We start from the raw sequence: 17,204 nt of genomic DNA, 5'->3' as shown, positions 1-17,204 counted from the left end.
AAAGGTTGGGTCCAGTCTATTTCATGGTTTTTCCACCCATTCATGTTCCCACAAGAGGTTTCAAACTTCCAACCCCTTACCGATTTCACTATTTTGTGTTTTGCCTACAAAATAGGGCTACAAGGATTAAGTCCAATTAGGCCTCCTATCCGGTCCTTTAGGGCTCCCTCTCACAAACGATGCACTTTCTTGCAAAACTTCCCAAAAGACCTGCTATTAATTTGGTAAGGACTCAAGGATTTTCTAGGTTTTAGGCCTCCAAGTGTCCGTACCCTTCCCTAGGTGGATTTGAAGGTTTTTAAGGGTTTTTAGGCCTGCCAGGGTCACAGTGTCAGTTTGATGCTCTTGCCACCTTTTCTAGATTGGTGGAAGCTCCTCCTTCACACTAATGGTGCTTCACTCACCCCTCTACAACTCCTCAAAATGGTTCCTCCTCCTCTAACCTTCCTTTCTCTCCAAGACCTCTGCAACTTGACCCTTCCTAGCCGGGCACTGTCCAGTCTCGCCTAGGAGTGGGTCTTTGTATGGCCTCCTTGAATTTTCAAGGGCCCTTCTTGCATTGAACTATAGTACAGGGTTTGTTCTCTCATTCCCCATGGTTTCATGGTGATTCCACAATGGGGAATGGAGTTATGAACCCATTTATTCAAACCAGTCCAAAACTGGACAGAGAGAATGCAACTTACAAAATATTTACAAGCACACCACACTTACAAACCAAAACCTAATCTAATTGCTCAAAATGAAATTATTTAAACAATAGAAGACACTCCACATATTTTTGTTCGCAAATCAATCCATTAATGGTCTTTCTTTACTCCATCTGTGCCAACTAGCAACAAAATTTCAGTCACAGTCAAGTCACCTTGCTTGGGTCGTACAATGTCTGACATCCAACCCCTTAACTTAGGGTTTGCAATTACTTATAGCACCTTTGCCTTATTCTATGTGCCCATATTAGGGTTATCCATGCCATATTAAATATTTTGTCCTCCTGGTGGAAAAGTTGCTTGACAACTTTTAAAAGTTGTCATGCAACTTTTGAGCAACTTTCCCAATGTTGCTTTTCTTGACTCCTAGACCCACATTGGGAAAACCTAAGGACACAAACATGCTAAGAAGGACCCCTAAACACCTCAAATGCACACATACCCTCTATTTCCAAGAAATATCAATCTTGACTTATGACCCTAAGACCTCAACTAGGACCTTAACTAGGACCAATGAGCACATGGCTCTTTATTTTATATACAATGGCTTCATAAAGAAGCAAGAACACAATCAAGAAAAAATGGTGGGAGCCCTTTGAAGGGTGCTCCTACACCATTCCCTTTGTCAATAACAGGTCTGGCAGGTTGGGATCACTGTGGACCTCCCTACAAGGTTGTGTTGTAACTTTAGGTGCAGAAAAAAATTTTGGATCAAGGATTTCTCTAATAACAGGACCCTGGTCTTTACTCCCAAGTTCTACTTGAGAAAAAAACTCAAGCTCTGCAATCTATCTTAATAAACTATCTCTTTCAATGAGTTTGGCTTTGGTTTCATTCTCCTTTTCCTTTTCTTTCTTTTTTCTTAATGAAATCAATTGATGTACTCACTGATTTAGAACCTCAATCTCATGAGACACTTCATCTTGGTCTGGCAAGGTTTCCTCTTAATCAGACACATTTAGCTAGTCCATATCAATTAGGCTGATATTGCCTTCCATAATTTTGGGAGTGGAAGTGGCCCTATTACTTGTACTATGCCTATCTCTCCCAGAAGCATTGGTATTAGACAATCTTTGGTGAAAGGTTTAGATATCATCATTAGTGCCAAACAGGCCAGCATGAAAACCCATAATATCATGGTCAGAGTCAGGAGAAGAGGCATTGGACCTTGAATATATGAGATACTCAGAAGACTTGCCTGTTTGATTACTCTTTTGTTTCCATGACTAATTTGACTGATCAGGAATAACATTTCCTCTCCAGCCCTTCTTGACTGGTTCAGGTAACCTTCATGCAACTTCTTGTTGTCACATGGATTTGCACTTGATGCAAGCTTGAAATTCCTACAATCCAGTGACACATTGGACTGCTCTCGGGCTATGGGATCAGACCTCTAGATTATAGGTCAGCTTCATATATGATCACCTAAGGAACTTAATTGAATTTCTAGGAAAAGGGAAGAAGAATATGCATAAAACTAAAAAATTAACTACTGCTAGGTGATCCACCAATGATAAAAGACCTACAAACAACTTAAAAATCCAAAAGATATCCAACTAATGAAACTACTTAAACTCACAACTCAAACATACATGTTTGCATAAATAATTCTTTTGAAAGGCTAACTTACTGATGTTCACAAAAAGGAGAATAATAATGTTTCTCACAATTGTCATACAATAGATTCACATACAGAATCAGAGACCTGCACTATAACATGTACCTCAACCCTAAGCATCTAAAGAAACTAAGATAAAATGAAGGATTCTACGAAAGAATCACTGAATTTCAATCAAAATGCTTACAATCATAACAGTTAGACCCAAAATTTTAACTAGGAATTCAGCTTCTTTATTGAAAATAAGGAACTTTTTGCATTACAAAGTCTGAGCAATGCTCCTAAGGAATGAATTACAGAAGTGTGAATATCTGCTGCCACAGAGCTTAGACCTCCAAACTCCCTATACTCCAAATCTGCCAAGCCCCTTATACTAAACTTGCAAAAATTCAAAATTCAAAAAATGAAAAAAGGCTCTCAAAACACGTGTTGACACTTTTGCACCAAATCAGGGCTGTGACTAAAAGAAAACTCCCTTTCGAGTTGATTCCACCAGGATGCTACCGGACTTGGGCCTGCTTTCTAGTGATTTTATTGTATATCATTATTTCAGATCGTGCACCTTCTTATCAGATTATCAACATATCATCAGAACAGTCCCGCCGATAACCGATGGCGCGCTCTCAACAACATTCTTTCTTATGGTATGCATTGACTCTGAATCTTCTTTCAGGCCTTCAAAACAACATTGGAATCTGTTACTCTGATGACCGATGCTTCTTGCATTACCTCACGCCTTTTCCATTACTCCACACTTTTCCATCGGGTTATTGGGATAACATTGGAATAGCTCCTTCGGATAACCGATGACTTGCTATGTTGCTTGTTTGTTAATTTTCCTTTGAACCATTGAACCGGTTGAACCCTTGAACTAGTTGAACCCCTGAACTAGTTGAACCATCATTGAGCCATTGAATTACTTTGAACCATTGTCGATCCATTGAACCATTTTGAACCATTGAACCATTGAACCATTTTGAATCATTGAACCAAGTTGAAGTTCAAATTCCATGTTGATCCACTCATCTATAGACATTTGCCATGTATCAGCCTTTGATTTGCTCGCGGGTCCACTTTGTCTGCCATTTGGACTTAGTCTGACTTGGTTCTTCATCTTCTCTCTAACACGTGGTGCATCCTCACTCATTCTAAGCCCACCCGGACGGCCACCTCAACTGCCACCTCGCCAGTCGCCAAGTCGCATGAGATAACCAGCGAGCATCTTCATCATGTGGTATAGTGATGATCATTGATCTGCCCTCAAACTACTCAAGCTTTAACTTTCTAAGTGGCTCTCTCTTTTTTGCACGTGCCTTGTTGCCAAGTCGCTATGATAACTAGCAAGCTTCTTTCTATAGCAACATAGTGACCATTGTCAGATCTCCCTCATCACCATTGATCTTTCTTCAACTTGGTCGACCTTTAGCCCCGACTGATCTTCTCTCTTGTGTCGCATGTCAACGTGTGTCACCCTTTGATTGGCTCATGAGATCCACCTGGGAACCACCTATCTGTCGGGCCACCATGCATCCTGCTCTGTCAGATCTCATTCTTTCAGCCACATCATCAATCGCCAAGTTGCTATGATAACTCAACATGCATCTTTACATTGTGACATAGCGACAGCCATCAGATCTTTCTTGATCACCATTGATCTACCTGAATCTACTCAGTCTTTAGTCTCTCTAAGCGGCTCTCTCTTATGCTATGATGTCACCACATGTCATGCCTATGTTTCGCTACATGATCCACCCGGGCACCACTTCAACTTCCACCTAGATGCCACCTCACCACCACCGGGCCCACCATTTTACTTTGGTTTGCTCGGCTTCAACCTTTCGGCCAAACTTCCTCTTTGACTATCCATTTTTGTGTCCCATCGAAACCACAGTTTCATTGATGCTTCACTTTTCAATGGAACTGGTTGATATTTCTTCGATGTGCCTTTGTCGATGGATCCGAGCACTCAGTGGACTGCTTTCTTGTCTTATCAAAATCTTAGTTTCATTGACACCTTTCATTTTGATGAAACTGATGCCTTTGGTGAGTCCATATTGAGATCCATCCAACCCACAATCTGGTCGACATTCATCTGCCATCTGTCTGCCACGTGGCACCCTTTGATTAGCTCTGGAATTTACAACTGGGCGCCACCTATCGCGAGGGTATTCATCTCAGGCTGCCCACTCTGACACCTTAGCATGGCCTCCACTAACCATCGGAATAAACTGCCTGCCTTAACCGCTTGCATTAACTATCGGCCATGGTTCACCGCTAGTGCTTTGTCACCAAGTCGCAGGCGATATCTAGCGAGCATTTTTATGTCATGACATAGAGACAGCCCTTGGATCCATCTTGATCATCATTGATCTTTATTGATATGCTCAACCCTTAGCCCCTCTAAGCGGCTACATCCTATGCCATGATGCCATCACGTGTCTACCACTTGTCTGACACCTCATAACCTATGTGTCACCATGCGGCACCTCATGACTTTCTCAGTGCTTACCTCGGTGCCACCTAGCCTACCAGCTCATCAGTTGCCAAGTCGCGGTTGTTAACAGCCGAGCACTTTCATCTTGCAGTATAGCAATTGTCGTAAGATCCTTTGCAACCTGCTCACCTGTTAATTTTCCCTTTTATTGCAAAATTTGACCGCTTTGAGATGCATGTGCACACGGGAGGCCCACCAACACTGAACTGCTCCTTGTCAAAATCATGTAAGCTTTGACACTTAAGATATATGCGGCCTTGCACATAAATACTAAAATGCTCCTCCCTGCGGCCAATATGGGATAAAAGGTTCACTTTAGCATTTTCCAGCGGGTCGTCGGGATAAGATGAAAACACTCCCTCCGATAGCTGATGACTTCGCACACCACTTTGCAATTTCTTTCAGGTGACTGGGATTACATAAGATAGTTCCTTCCGATAACCCGATGACAACATTCTACACTCCGCACTACTCTTTGGGTCTTCAGGGTAAGTCTTGTCGATCAAGGTAGGTCATGCCGATAAGGCAAAAATTCAAGAAACTGCAAAGAAACACCCATTTTCATCAACATGTTGGACTCAACCCTCATGGTAGCCACATTTTACCCCACATGTTGTCACTCAATGAATCAAAAATTTATTTTCCCTGTATATGCACATGAAGCAAACAAGTTAGACAAAAACATGTATTCTTTTCATACTTGGAACTTGTTTCTCCTTCTAGGACACATTGATCTGATATCTCTTGCATGCTGATTGAGCTAGCAGCGAAAATAGGTAACACTTCTCTTGAGGGTTTTTCTTCATATAAGACCTAGTATTCCTTCTCCTATTCATCTAGCTAACCTTGTGAAGTGACTGTGATTTTTTTTTAAAAGAACGCTAGTTTTTTTTAGAGTCGCCACCCAATATCTTGGGAATAAAATATATAGTTTAACATAGTGAATCAATTACAAGACAATTAAGAATGAAACGGTTGATCTTTAGAAAAGAACAGAATAATATTATAAGATGCTATGAGATAGATCAAGGATTTTCTTTAGAAAGATAAGCTCAATAATTTTTAGACTAAAACCAAGGGAACCTAATCTCAACACTTTTATGCAATAAAGATACAGATTTGTCGTATAAGACTTATCTTATTTGACTCTCCCCAGTGGAGTCACCACTTTTGTTGTTCTCCATTTTGAAAACTTATATTTCTTCTCTTTAAAAGTGAAGACTATTGCCTCTGTGTTGTAATGAAAGAGAACAACAAAAAGTTTGAAATAAAAACAACAATAAGAGGTTCCAGATTTAGGAAACCTCCTACACTTTAATCTTGTAAAATCTTGGGCAGATGAACCCTTTTAAGACTATTTTCTCACAAAAATATTAAATGGTTTGCAGAAAACTAGTGTAAATTCTTGCAAACTTTCCTTTCTGATTGGTATAACTAAAACATAAATGGAAAGTTGATTTTGTCTTTTAAAAAGGATCACAAAATGTACCCAAAAACCCAACAAGTAAACCAATGCCTTATCTGGGCAATAGAGTCATCTACAACAAAATGCAACTTGACAAGAGAAACTAGTACACAAATCACAAATACCTGATCTATCAACTCTGAATATGCCTAACATATAAAGAGTCCTAATCTGCACCAGACTTCATCATCAAATCCACACCAAAAGTACTGATATCAATGACTTTGTTTAAAGAATATTTATATTTTCCTCCTTGAGAAAAAGACTAAAAACAACTTCATTAGATGCCTAGCATATCATTCAAATAAGTCATCCTTGATTACTTAAATGGAATGAACACCAATACAATGACACAAAGACAATACAAATCTGAATTTAAATTCTTTGGACTGTATATTTCATTCCTCTATCAAAAGGTTACGAGTACTTCATATCTGACTCGAAAATTGCTAAGAAAAAGGCCTGCATTGATTTTGCCAGAGTTTAGCTACAAAATTTGTGTCCCCTTTTTCTAGGTAGCCTTGGTATTCTTTTATAGAAAATTAGGATGCAACAAGCTTCAGACTACCGAGAAGAAAAATCTAACCCTAATAGTCATTTACTCCAAAAGTTACATTTATGTGCCATTGCAGTTGAGGGAGAAACCTAACATTCTTTTTGGGATGTGTGCTTCATTAATTCACTGGGCATTCATTTTGAAAATGGCCAAAAGGGTAAGTTCCTATTACCCAAAATCGATTACAACCACCGTCAGCTTCCTAATGTCGATGGATCATCTTGTGCCAGAGCATTGATGGGCTCTATCTAAGAGAACATACAACCATGCACCATTATGTTCTCTACAGATCTCCCTGCAGATCTCCCTGGATACCTCTCACCAACCCTTCACTTCAAACAATATCTGATGGGATTTGCACATCTCTACCATTAATTATTTTTGAATATTTTAAAATTTGGCGCCAACGGACTAGGAAAGCCTTCCTTCTGAGCACCTTTCCTTTAGTCGCCACATCGTGGCGTTTAAAGTTCGGATGTATTTCCATTATGGTATAGCGACAACCATCTGATCATGGGAAACTAGCACACCCTTTAACTTTCTTGAGTAATCCACTTAGAAACGGACCCCACCACTTGGTCTCTGATCTGTTAAAAACTTAACCGCTATCGCACTTGGCCTGCAGAAGATCATCACCTTATGACTGAGAAATAACTTTTGAGATCTCAAGGTCACTGCCCCAAAAATATTTGTTCTGGGTTACACTTGACTGCAAAATTAGATTCCTCAGATCAAGAGCTTTCCAACGATATATGACAAATCCATATTTGGGCAAAAATTAACCCTTAGGCGAATAAGTCCCTCTACGAGTTAGTCATTAATTTCTCCTTTTTCACTATAGTCTAAAACTATATTTTAACCTGACTTTCTCACACAGATCTCATCCACATGTCACCTCCTGGTTCGCTCATGAGTCCCTCTGGACTCCACTTGTTTTTCACTTGGACCGCCACCAAACTTGGGCCTACCTTAGTTCTTCTTATACTCCCTGCTGTGTGTGTGAAAAGTGGACCTGTATCTGTAAGCACAACACTTCAATCAAGTCATTACATGCATGGTTAGTAGATCAATAATCAAAGAATAATAAACCATTACAAAGCAACCCATTGCCTTCTAAAAGATGCGAGTATAAGATTGCTCTCACATTTGTATAAGCAATACCAGTGACTAGACAACACCAAGACGAAGGATTTTAATCTATATGAGCATGATATTAAGCTAGATGGATGCAAGATTAATCTAACAAGATTTAAGCAATATTAAGTTAAATGATTTAATCAATATGAAATAATTAATATGCAATATTCTCAATGAACCTAGAGCAAAAATAGTATAATAACAATATATTCTCCAAGATTTTTTGAATGAGAGATGAAGGCCTGAATTTACAGAAAATTCAGAAAGAAACCAATGGCTGAGATCAAATGATGATGAGCGGTCAATATTTTCCAAGAGGAAGCACAATCCAGGTGAATCGATGTGATTGGATGCTTTTCTCAGTTTTAAAGTAAATTGAACTAAAATTAAGATAAAATCAAAAAAACTGATTTATTCTCTGTTTCATTCAATTTTAATATTTAATTGTTTTAATTGCTTTCTCTGAGATTATTTATCAATTTTTAATTTGTTTTTCAAGATTATCTCCAATTGATTTCTTTTCTCAAATTTTAATTCTTTCTTGGTCAATTAATTCCTTTTTTTATTTATTTCCATTTTTGAAGATTTGTGCTCATAATTTCCAATTCCTCTTTCTTGATTTGTTTCTTTTTTTGAAGATTTGTGGCAAATTGATTTATTTAATTAAATTAATTCCTCTTTTTGATGATTTAATGGCAAATTGATTTATTTAATTAAATATGCTAGGATATTTAATAAAATAAATAAGATAATTGTTTAAAATGATTTACTTGGAATGATTTAATGAATTAAATAAATAAATTTAATTAATATTGAGTTATTAATTTGCCATGTGACATTTGATGATTAAAGAATTAATTGTGTGCTCAAGATTTATTTAATTGCCTTTGGTTAGGACCTTGGTGATGTTGTCGAGATTAGGGGCCCATGGTTTAGATGACCATTTTTAGGGTATTACATTTGCCCCTCTTTGAATTAATGTGCGAGCAGCGAGTTGGTTCAAAGAATAGTTGATGTCTAGGAGATACCAGTTCTGAACTTGATTGATCACAAACTAGATGAAAGCAAGGTGTTTATCTTGATTCGAAGTGATGAAGCAGAATGAAGTCTGATTAAAATGATACCGATCCTAAACTTGATTGAACTTAGGAACGATAGAAAATAAAAGATACCAAACTTGAACTTGATTGATCAAGAAGTGGATCTTACTGATCTAGAACTTGATTGATCTAGACACAGTGAGTGATGATAAAAATTGATCTTGAACTTGGTTGATCAAGATATGATGAGTGTAAACTATCCCTCTTGATCCAAAGCAACGAATACTGAACACCTTCTTAGATTGAGTGTGATTGAAGATACTCTTTAAACCCTTGATTGAGTTTAAACGAATAATCAGCTTGATGAAAAGCGATGAAACTGATTAATGTTAAGAGATTGATTCAGATGAAGACAAATATCATCTTGATATGAAGCGATGAAACTGATATGCCCCTAGCGATTGATTTGATTCAGATGATCGAGAAATCTCAAGTTGATATAAAGCGATGAAGTTGAGATGCCCCTAGCAATGAGGTCTTATTTGATTGATTTTCTTTAGTTGAAAAAGAATTTTTTGCTCAACTTTTGATGAAGATTCGAAAATTTTCTCGACATTGAAGAATGTGAGGTCATAAGGTCACGAGTATGTCCCCTTGGGAGCGAAATTGAAAGATAGCGAGGGTACATGATGATTATAGGCAATTTTTAGCGATAATAAGTTGTTTTGAGCACAAATTGATTCAGAGGAATTTTTGAAAATTTTGAGTTGATTGATAAGAAATTGAGTGCAAAGTTGATTTGTAGAAATTAAATTGAGATTCAGCATTGATTCGTGAGAAATTGAGCGCAATTAGAAGAAAGAATAAGCTTTGATGAAAAGAGTGCTAAGTGGTCCAAATTCTGAAATTGACTAGCAAAATGATCTAAAATTTCAATTTCGATCCCGAAAATGGACTCAGGATAGCCTAATCAGCTAAGGTTACAATTTTCATGTCCATCGGAGCAAGTTGAAAAATTAGGTTTTTTGGCTATATATGGGACAAAAGTGTCATTTTCAATTCATTTTAACCCTCCAAGTTTGAAAATTGAAAAAGCCTTCTGCGAAGAAAAATGGTGGTCCCTACTCGTCAGCATCGATTCGAGCACCAGAGGAGACATAATCGACCCCGAAACTATGAGCCAGCGGTAAGTGATCAATCTTAAGCCTGTTTATGTTTTCAATTTTGAATTTTTTTTGGTTTATTTTGCAAGTTTTTCATATGTTTGGGGTTGAGCATCAACGTTTATCATCCGAGAGCTAATCCTAGCTCGTACAAGTAACTGGCATAATTTCTTTTGTCGTTTAAACCCATTAGATTTATCGTTCGGGATGCACCCTCATATCGTACGACAGGTCTGTTAAAAGACCATTTTGCCGTGCGAAAGCCAATAGTATGTCATTTGGGGTTGTTTTGTTGTGCGAAAGCTAATCCTGCCTCGTACGAGGTTCTGCTTCTTTGTGTTTTGTCGTTTGAGAGACAGTGAGCATTTTTGAAGGTCTAAATGTGAAATTTTGATTTTGTATTTGACTTAGTTGGATTTGCGTGATGTTTTGCTTCTCTTGTAGGCTCATGTGGAATGTTTTTTGATGCTTCGTTGTTGGGTTTTTTGCAGGTTTGATTACCTCCTGTGCTATTTAGATGCGTTTATCCTCCTACTATGGCATTAGTTTGACATTTATCTAAGGTTGAATAGGCTCATATTGAATTGTGTAGCTTGACTCATCTATTGACATTACCTGATATCCGTGTGAACCACGGAATGCTCACAGCATTGGTTGAGCGTTTTCATTCAGAGCATAACATGTTTCATGGATGATGTAGCAGATGCGGGGGTATTGCCCCAATATAGAGATTATTTTCAGCAGCATATGTTCCCTTGATTCATAGATCCGAGTGAGAAGGCTCCTTATATTGAGGATGTTGAGGATGATGCCCCCGCACTGGCACAGGGATAGGGACATAGGTAGGGACAGGCACAGAGGGCTGAGGCTCCGCGGCGGACAGGTGGTGATCCTGGTGCTAGCAGTAGTAGGGTTCCAGTTGAGGGTGGACAGTAGAGGGGTGAGGGTGGATCCCTAAGACATGTAGGAGTGAGATTGGGTGGGACTACGGAGGAGCGAACAGCTCCGAGACAGGTCCGGCAGTGGCGGGATGAGCAGGGTGGAGCCACAGGTGGAGATGGGGGTGGAGAGCCTACGAGAGAGCAGGGGACTGACATAGGGCGGTCGATGAGAGAACATCTTGCAGAGCTACAATGGCTCAGACTCAGCTGGTAGAGTGAGACTGACAGCTTGCCAAGGTGAGGGTTGAGTGTGATCTCTAGATCGCATCATTAAGGGCAGAGTTGAGAGCAGAGATAGAGGCTTTACAATAGGAGGTCCTTCTCTAGAGTAGTAGGGCAGCTTATTATGTGGTAGCATATAGTGTCACAGTTCCTGTTGCACAGCAGGTGATACCCTACTCGCAATATATGGCATGATCAGAGGGAGCGCGGGTGCCTCATCAAGATCCAGTTATCAGGCTCCTCCTCCTCCACCAGGCGATGAGGGAGAGGGTGCTAGTTAGATTATTTCTTGTTGTAGCTTGGATATTTTTTGTAGCCTATACGATTCTTTCTCCGATGGGAGTTTATATATGTCATTTGACATCATTTTGTACCTTAGACTTGACATGATATATATATATATATATATATATATATTGTAGACACCTAAAAATGGTCAATGCTTCCAGAATCATACTTTAACATTTGCGCATTGCCTTATTTTCAGGTTTTTGCGTCGCATTAACATTTCTCCTTTGATTCCCACTTGGTCTTTATCATTTGCGAGCATCGAGTCTTTCTTCTGCATTATTCATTTATCTCGCTTCTGAATTTGGTCTTGTCGATAACAATATCAGTCATGATTTTGGTCAATCTTATCCTGTCGCATCTATGTGCGTATTCATTTGTCATCATTTTGGACATCATCAATCCTAATTAGGGTTTTGTCCTCTTATCAAAATGTCATCATGCGATCGATAATTGTCAACGATTCTTGTCTTTTGAACAATTTGTCATCAATCTTGTTGTCTTGTGATCTATTTTGTCATCGATCTTTGTCCTTGTCAATTTTGTCATTTTTGCGATCAATTTGTCATCAATCGTCGTCTTTCTCAATTGTGTCAATTTGGATCAATTAGTCATTGTTCCTCGTCAATTGGCACATTTGTTAATCAAATCGTTTGTCAGCATTGGTCATTTATCAGTCAGAATCATGATCAAATCGAATCGATATCAATTATCCTTTGTCAAGACCTAATTGTCATCCTTGCATTTCTAATTAATCTTTTAGGGTTTCATGATTTTATTCATTTAACCCTGTTTGTCATTTCTCCCTCTAGGTTAAATAATTTATTTATTTATCCTAGGTCTTCGTGTCACGATTAAATGTTTAATTTAATTGGCTAACTAATTATTCCTCTTTTTGTGAATTAACTAATAAATGACAAATTATTAATTGATTTACCTAATTTTTCATCAATTTCTAAATTCCCTCTTTGTGAATTGATTAATAAATGAAAAATTATTAATTAATTCACTAAATTCCTAATTTCCTCATTTTCTAATTTCCTAATTCCTATTTTCCAATTTTCTAATTTTCCTGATTTCTAATTCAATTTCTATCCTATTTTTCTCCTAATTTCATGGGAATGACATTTCAATTTGTCATAATTTGTCATAATTGACAATCAATCAATTTTGACATAGAAATTTGTCATAATTTTGTCATGAATTATCAATCAATCAATTTTGCATAGAAAGTGCAAATTTGTCATAAATTTGTCATGATTGACATTCTTGATTTGCAATTTCCATTTGAATCTCTTCATGCTAATTTGATCTTTTCTCCAATTTGTCTATAAATTGGATGATTTTCTTCAATCCCAACTAATCACTTTTTCGAATCACTTCGTCAAATCAGTCACACTTCGAGTATTCTTGCACTACAATCTTGTCTACTTGCTTTCATCTCATGTGTATGCACTAGTAGGTGAGATCCACAACAAAACTATTTGAAGGAGAAAGAAGGACAATGGAGCCACATGAAGGAGACACTCAGATCTGCATTTGGTTTGCTTAGTTTTTAATCTTGAATGTTTTGCTTTCATGTCTCTATTGGATGTAATTAGGATTGATCGTTGCATTTGAGCTTTTGTGATTGAGCTATGACTAATATTGATTTGCTTTGATGATTTCCGATTTCCTAGCTACATTAATTGGTGAACCTGACGTGAACTAACCCCCTAATCATGCTTTTGAGTGCTTTTGAGTTGATGTGCAGGTTAAAAACCCAAGAAACAAGGTAATGCAGGGTTTTCTGAGAACTTTTGCGCCTGTGTCAAGCATTTTGCGCCTGTGTTAATCATTATGCACCTATGTCAAGGACAATCTATGCCTGTGTCAAGCATTTTGCGCCTGTGTCAAGACTTTTGCGCCTGTGTAGGGCCAGAAATAGAGGTAAAAAGCAGTGTTTTTCACTTGCAAATTGTTTTTTTTTGCATTTTGTTTCTGCTTTTTTTTGGTTTTTTGGTACTGATTCTCTGTGCAGCACCTTAGCATACGCATGACAAAGACAACAAATGAAACTACTAACATGTTTTGTGCAGGTTCGATAGTCAAAGACTAAACATATCAAACTTCTGACTTGGGTTTTGCAGGTTGCCTTGGACTACAACCAAACTTTGTGTTTGTAATTAATATTTAGGCACCTAGTATGATTTCTAAATAGGATGGAACAAATATATGTTTGCTTTGATTGTTGAGTTTGACATTGGAGTAGGAGAGTATGCTCTCATCCTTCTTAGGGTGATCAGAAATACAGATCTTCGATACCATGCTCATGTTTTTGATTGTGTGTCACCTTTAGAGGGCCTGCCTTCCCGACCATTTGCTTTTGCAAGCAAGTGATAATCGTGAGAAGGGAATGACCCAAAGTGAGTATGGCTAGAATACCTTTTCATTCTAACTCACTATAAACAAATACCTGATGGGCGAAAGCTTTGAAGGAAGGGTTACGTGGGAATTGCAGTTACTTGGGAAGTGATCACCCTTGAACTCTTTCTCATATCAACATCTAAGTAGGACCTCATGGTCTAAATCGTGCTTGCGTGACTACATTTGTTTGGTATCTTGGTGGACTTAATGTCTCAATCACGCTTGCATGACACCAAGGAGTAACGCTTCACAGAAATCCTTACTAAACACCTTGTATTTAGAGGCCAAAAATCCTTCTAGTTGCTTGAGAAGGACAAGTTTGGATACTTGGAAGAGATACTAAGTTCGCCATGGGGAGATTTCCATGGGGACTGATGCTTGGCTGCCCTGAGAAGTGAGTGTCATGGAGGGGAGCCCATGGGGTCAAGCATCTATGTATTCTCCTTGAATCCCATAACGAGTCTAACTCTCAAGTACCTAATGTCCTTGCCTACCATAAGAAATGTGTGAATGAGCATGATTGTCTTGAGTCTAAGTTGAAATATCTTGTCTTCTTTGTTTGTCAAAAGTTGAATTGTATCTCATTTCAAAAACAAGACAAATTGATTCAAAACAAGGTTAAACACAAGAGTATTTCATCCAACAAAGTTCAAAACACCTTCAAACATGGTTGTCAAATATTTTTCAAAATCTTGTCTCAACATTCATGTCACTTAGATTTAAGTTCATCTTAGGTTTGCATTTTGCAAATTCATTGTCAATTACCAAGGTTAAGTTTCACCTACGTCATACTCCTTTGCATATCAATAAGGGTCATCCATTTGCATATGTCCTCTTGCATTAGAGTAATACAATTTCATAATTCAAACTTAGGTTGACATTGTCATACATTTGCATTTGCATACCCTAGGTCTCTTCATCAAGCTTAGGTCATTATCATATCATATTAGGGTCATTTGCATAGTAATTGTCCCTTTGCGTATAGTGTCAAAACTAGGTTTTGTCATACTTGAGTAATCCAAATCTTTGGTAAACCCTAGGTCATTGTTAGGAGGTCTAGACCTTATCAAACCTTTTCTCTTTTTGTCATCAATGTCATTTGGTCAAACCTAGCTTAGTATCCAAGCATATAGGGGAGACATTGTCATTTTGTCCTTTTGTCACTTGGTCCTTTTGTCCTTTGAGGTCTAGACATCGTTTCAATTTCCTAAGGGTCTCTTTTTTAGATTTGCATTCCAAAAAGTTTGTCAAAATTTTGAAAAACAACCAAAAACATAGGTTGCATTCTTGCCATAGATTACATTTTCATTTATTTAGTTTGCATTTAGTTGCATATCATATATCATCCTTGAAAAATTCCAAAAAAATATTGCATTGCATAGTGACATGTCTATTGAAACAAGGTTCCAAGCACCAATGATGCAAAAAAGTTTTACATATCAACCGACAATCACAATTCTATCCAACCCAACAACAAAGCAACATTGATCAAACTTTTTATGATGAAACAAGTCTCCAAATACAAAAACTAGAGGAGAAACTAGCTCAAGAAGAGGAGATATTGGAACAAAGAGTGCAAAACATTGAGAAGAATAGATCACAAATGTCCAAAATGTTTCGAAAATTTCCAGGTCAAAATCCAAAGATTGAGCCAATTGATGTAAGATCTCTTCTTGAATGATCAGACATACCAGCTCTCCTCTCACAAATAGAGATGATGAAACAATTTCAAGAAAAGAGACAACAACAATTTCAACATTATGTGCCTCCACAACAAGAACAAGAAGGTGTTTACTATCAATCAGATTTTCAACCATCACAGCCAATGGTCCAACATATACAACCAACACAACCAATGGTCCAATTTCAACAATATGTCCAACCAACTATACAATGTCAACAAATGGTTCAACCAATGGTGGAATATCAACAAGTTCAATCAACATATCAATGTCAACAACCACAACCAAACATTCAAATACAAAGGTTGCAACATGCACCAAGCCAAATTTTGAACATGTCAAACCAATTTGATCACCATCTAGTTTGAAATCAAAACATGACATCAGACCAGAACCAACTCCTTTCCAAACAAGTTCAAATTCCAGATACAACTATGTCAAAACCTCGAAAGAAAGGTGGCTTTATTGCAATGATCTTAAGGAAACTACCAAGTGAGTTCTTTGAGGAAGATCAAAATAATACACTTATGTCTAGCAATGCCTCATCCCCCCACAAACAAATTGACTCTCCAGTGGCATCTATCCCTACACCTTTAGAAGTTTCACAAGAACCTTCTATGTTGTCCTCATCAAACAATACACCCAAGGATGCAATTATCCAAGGGCTATCCATAATTGATTGCCACAATAATCCAATTCATGATGCACATCCTTGTCATGTTTCATAAATACTAGACCCAATGCAACCATGCACTTTATTGCCATTACCTATTTTAGAGGATCCCATTCAAAGTCCCTCTTCCTCATGTTCAAGCATTGATTCCTTGCCAAAATCTATCACAAATCTTCAAAGTGAATTTCCTTCATGCCAAACCATTGATCCCTTGTCAGAATCCCCCATTCATATCCAAAGTCTAACCCCATGTCAAGAGGATAATTTAGAGCATAAAGAAATGCGTGTTAAAAAAGATCAAGATCAAGATCTTGAAACCTTATCATCCCATCCAATTGTTGACTAGGACTCCATCTTCCCAGACACTCATGACGATTCCCCTATTCTTGTCCATCCTATCCAAAGTCCCATTGACACTCCATTCCCTAAGCAAGATCAAGATATCCCAGTTCATCCAATCCCAAATGATCCCCTTCCATTTCATGAACACAATGTCCTTTCAAATCCCATTGACATTCCACTTCCTAAGAAAGATCAAGATATCCTTTCCATCCTTTATGATGATCCCATTGAAAGTCAAGAGCAAAGCACCTTTAAAGAGGATTCCAATGATCTTCCTCCTTGTCAAGATTAAATTATTCCTTTAGATCCTCCACAAGATCCACTTGTTCCTCCATCTCCTTGTCCTAATGCTCCATATACACTCCAAGATCACATTTCTTTTGATGATCCCATTATTTCTCCCATTTCATCTCTTGAAGAGCCTGTCATTGAACCATGTCCACTACACAATCCTAGTCCCCCTCATG

The sequence above is a fragment of the Cryptomeria japonica genome, chromosome 1 (genome assembly GCF_030272615.1).
Source record: "Cryptomeria japonica chromosome 1, Sugi_1.0, whole genome shotgun sequence".
NCBI lineage: Eukaryota > Viridiplantae > Streptophyta > Pinopsida > Cupressales > Cupressaceae > Cryptomeria > Cryptomeria japonica.
Note: the sequence above shows the minus strand (reverse complement) of the source record.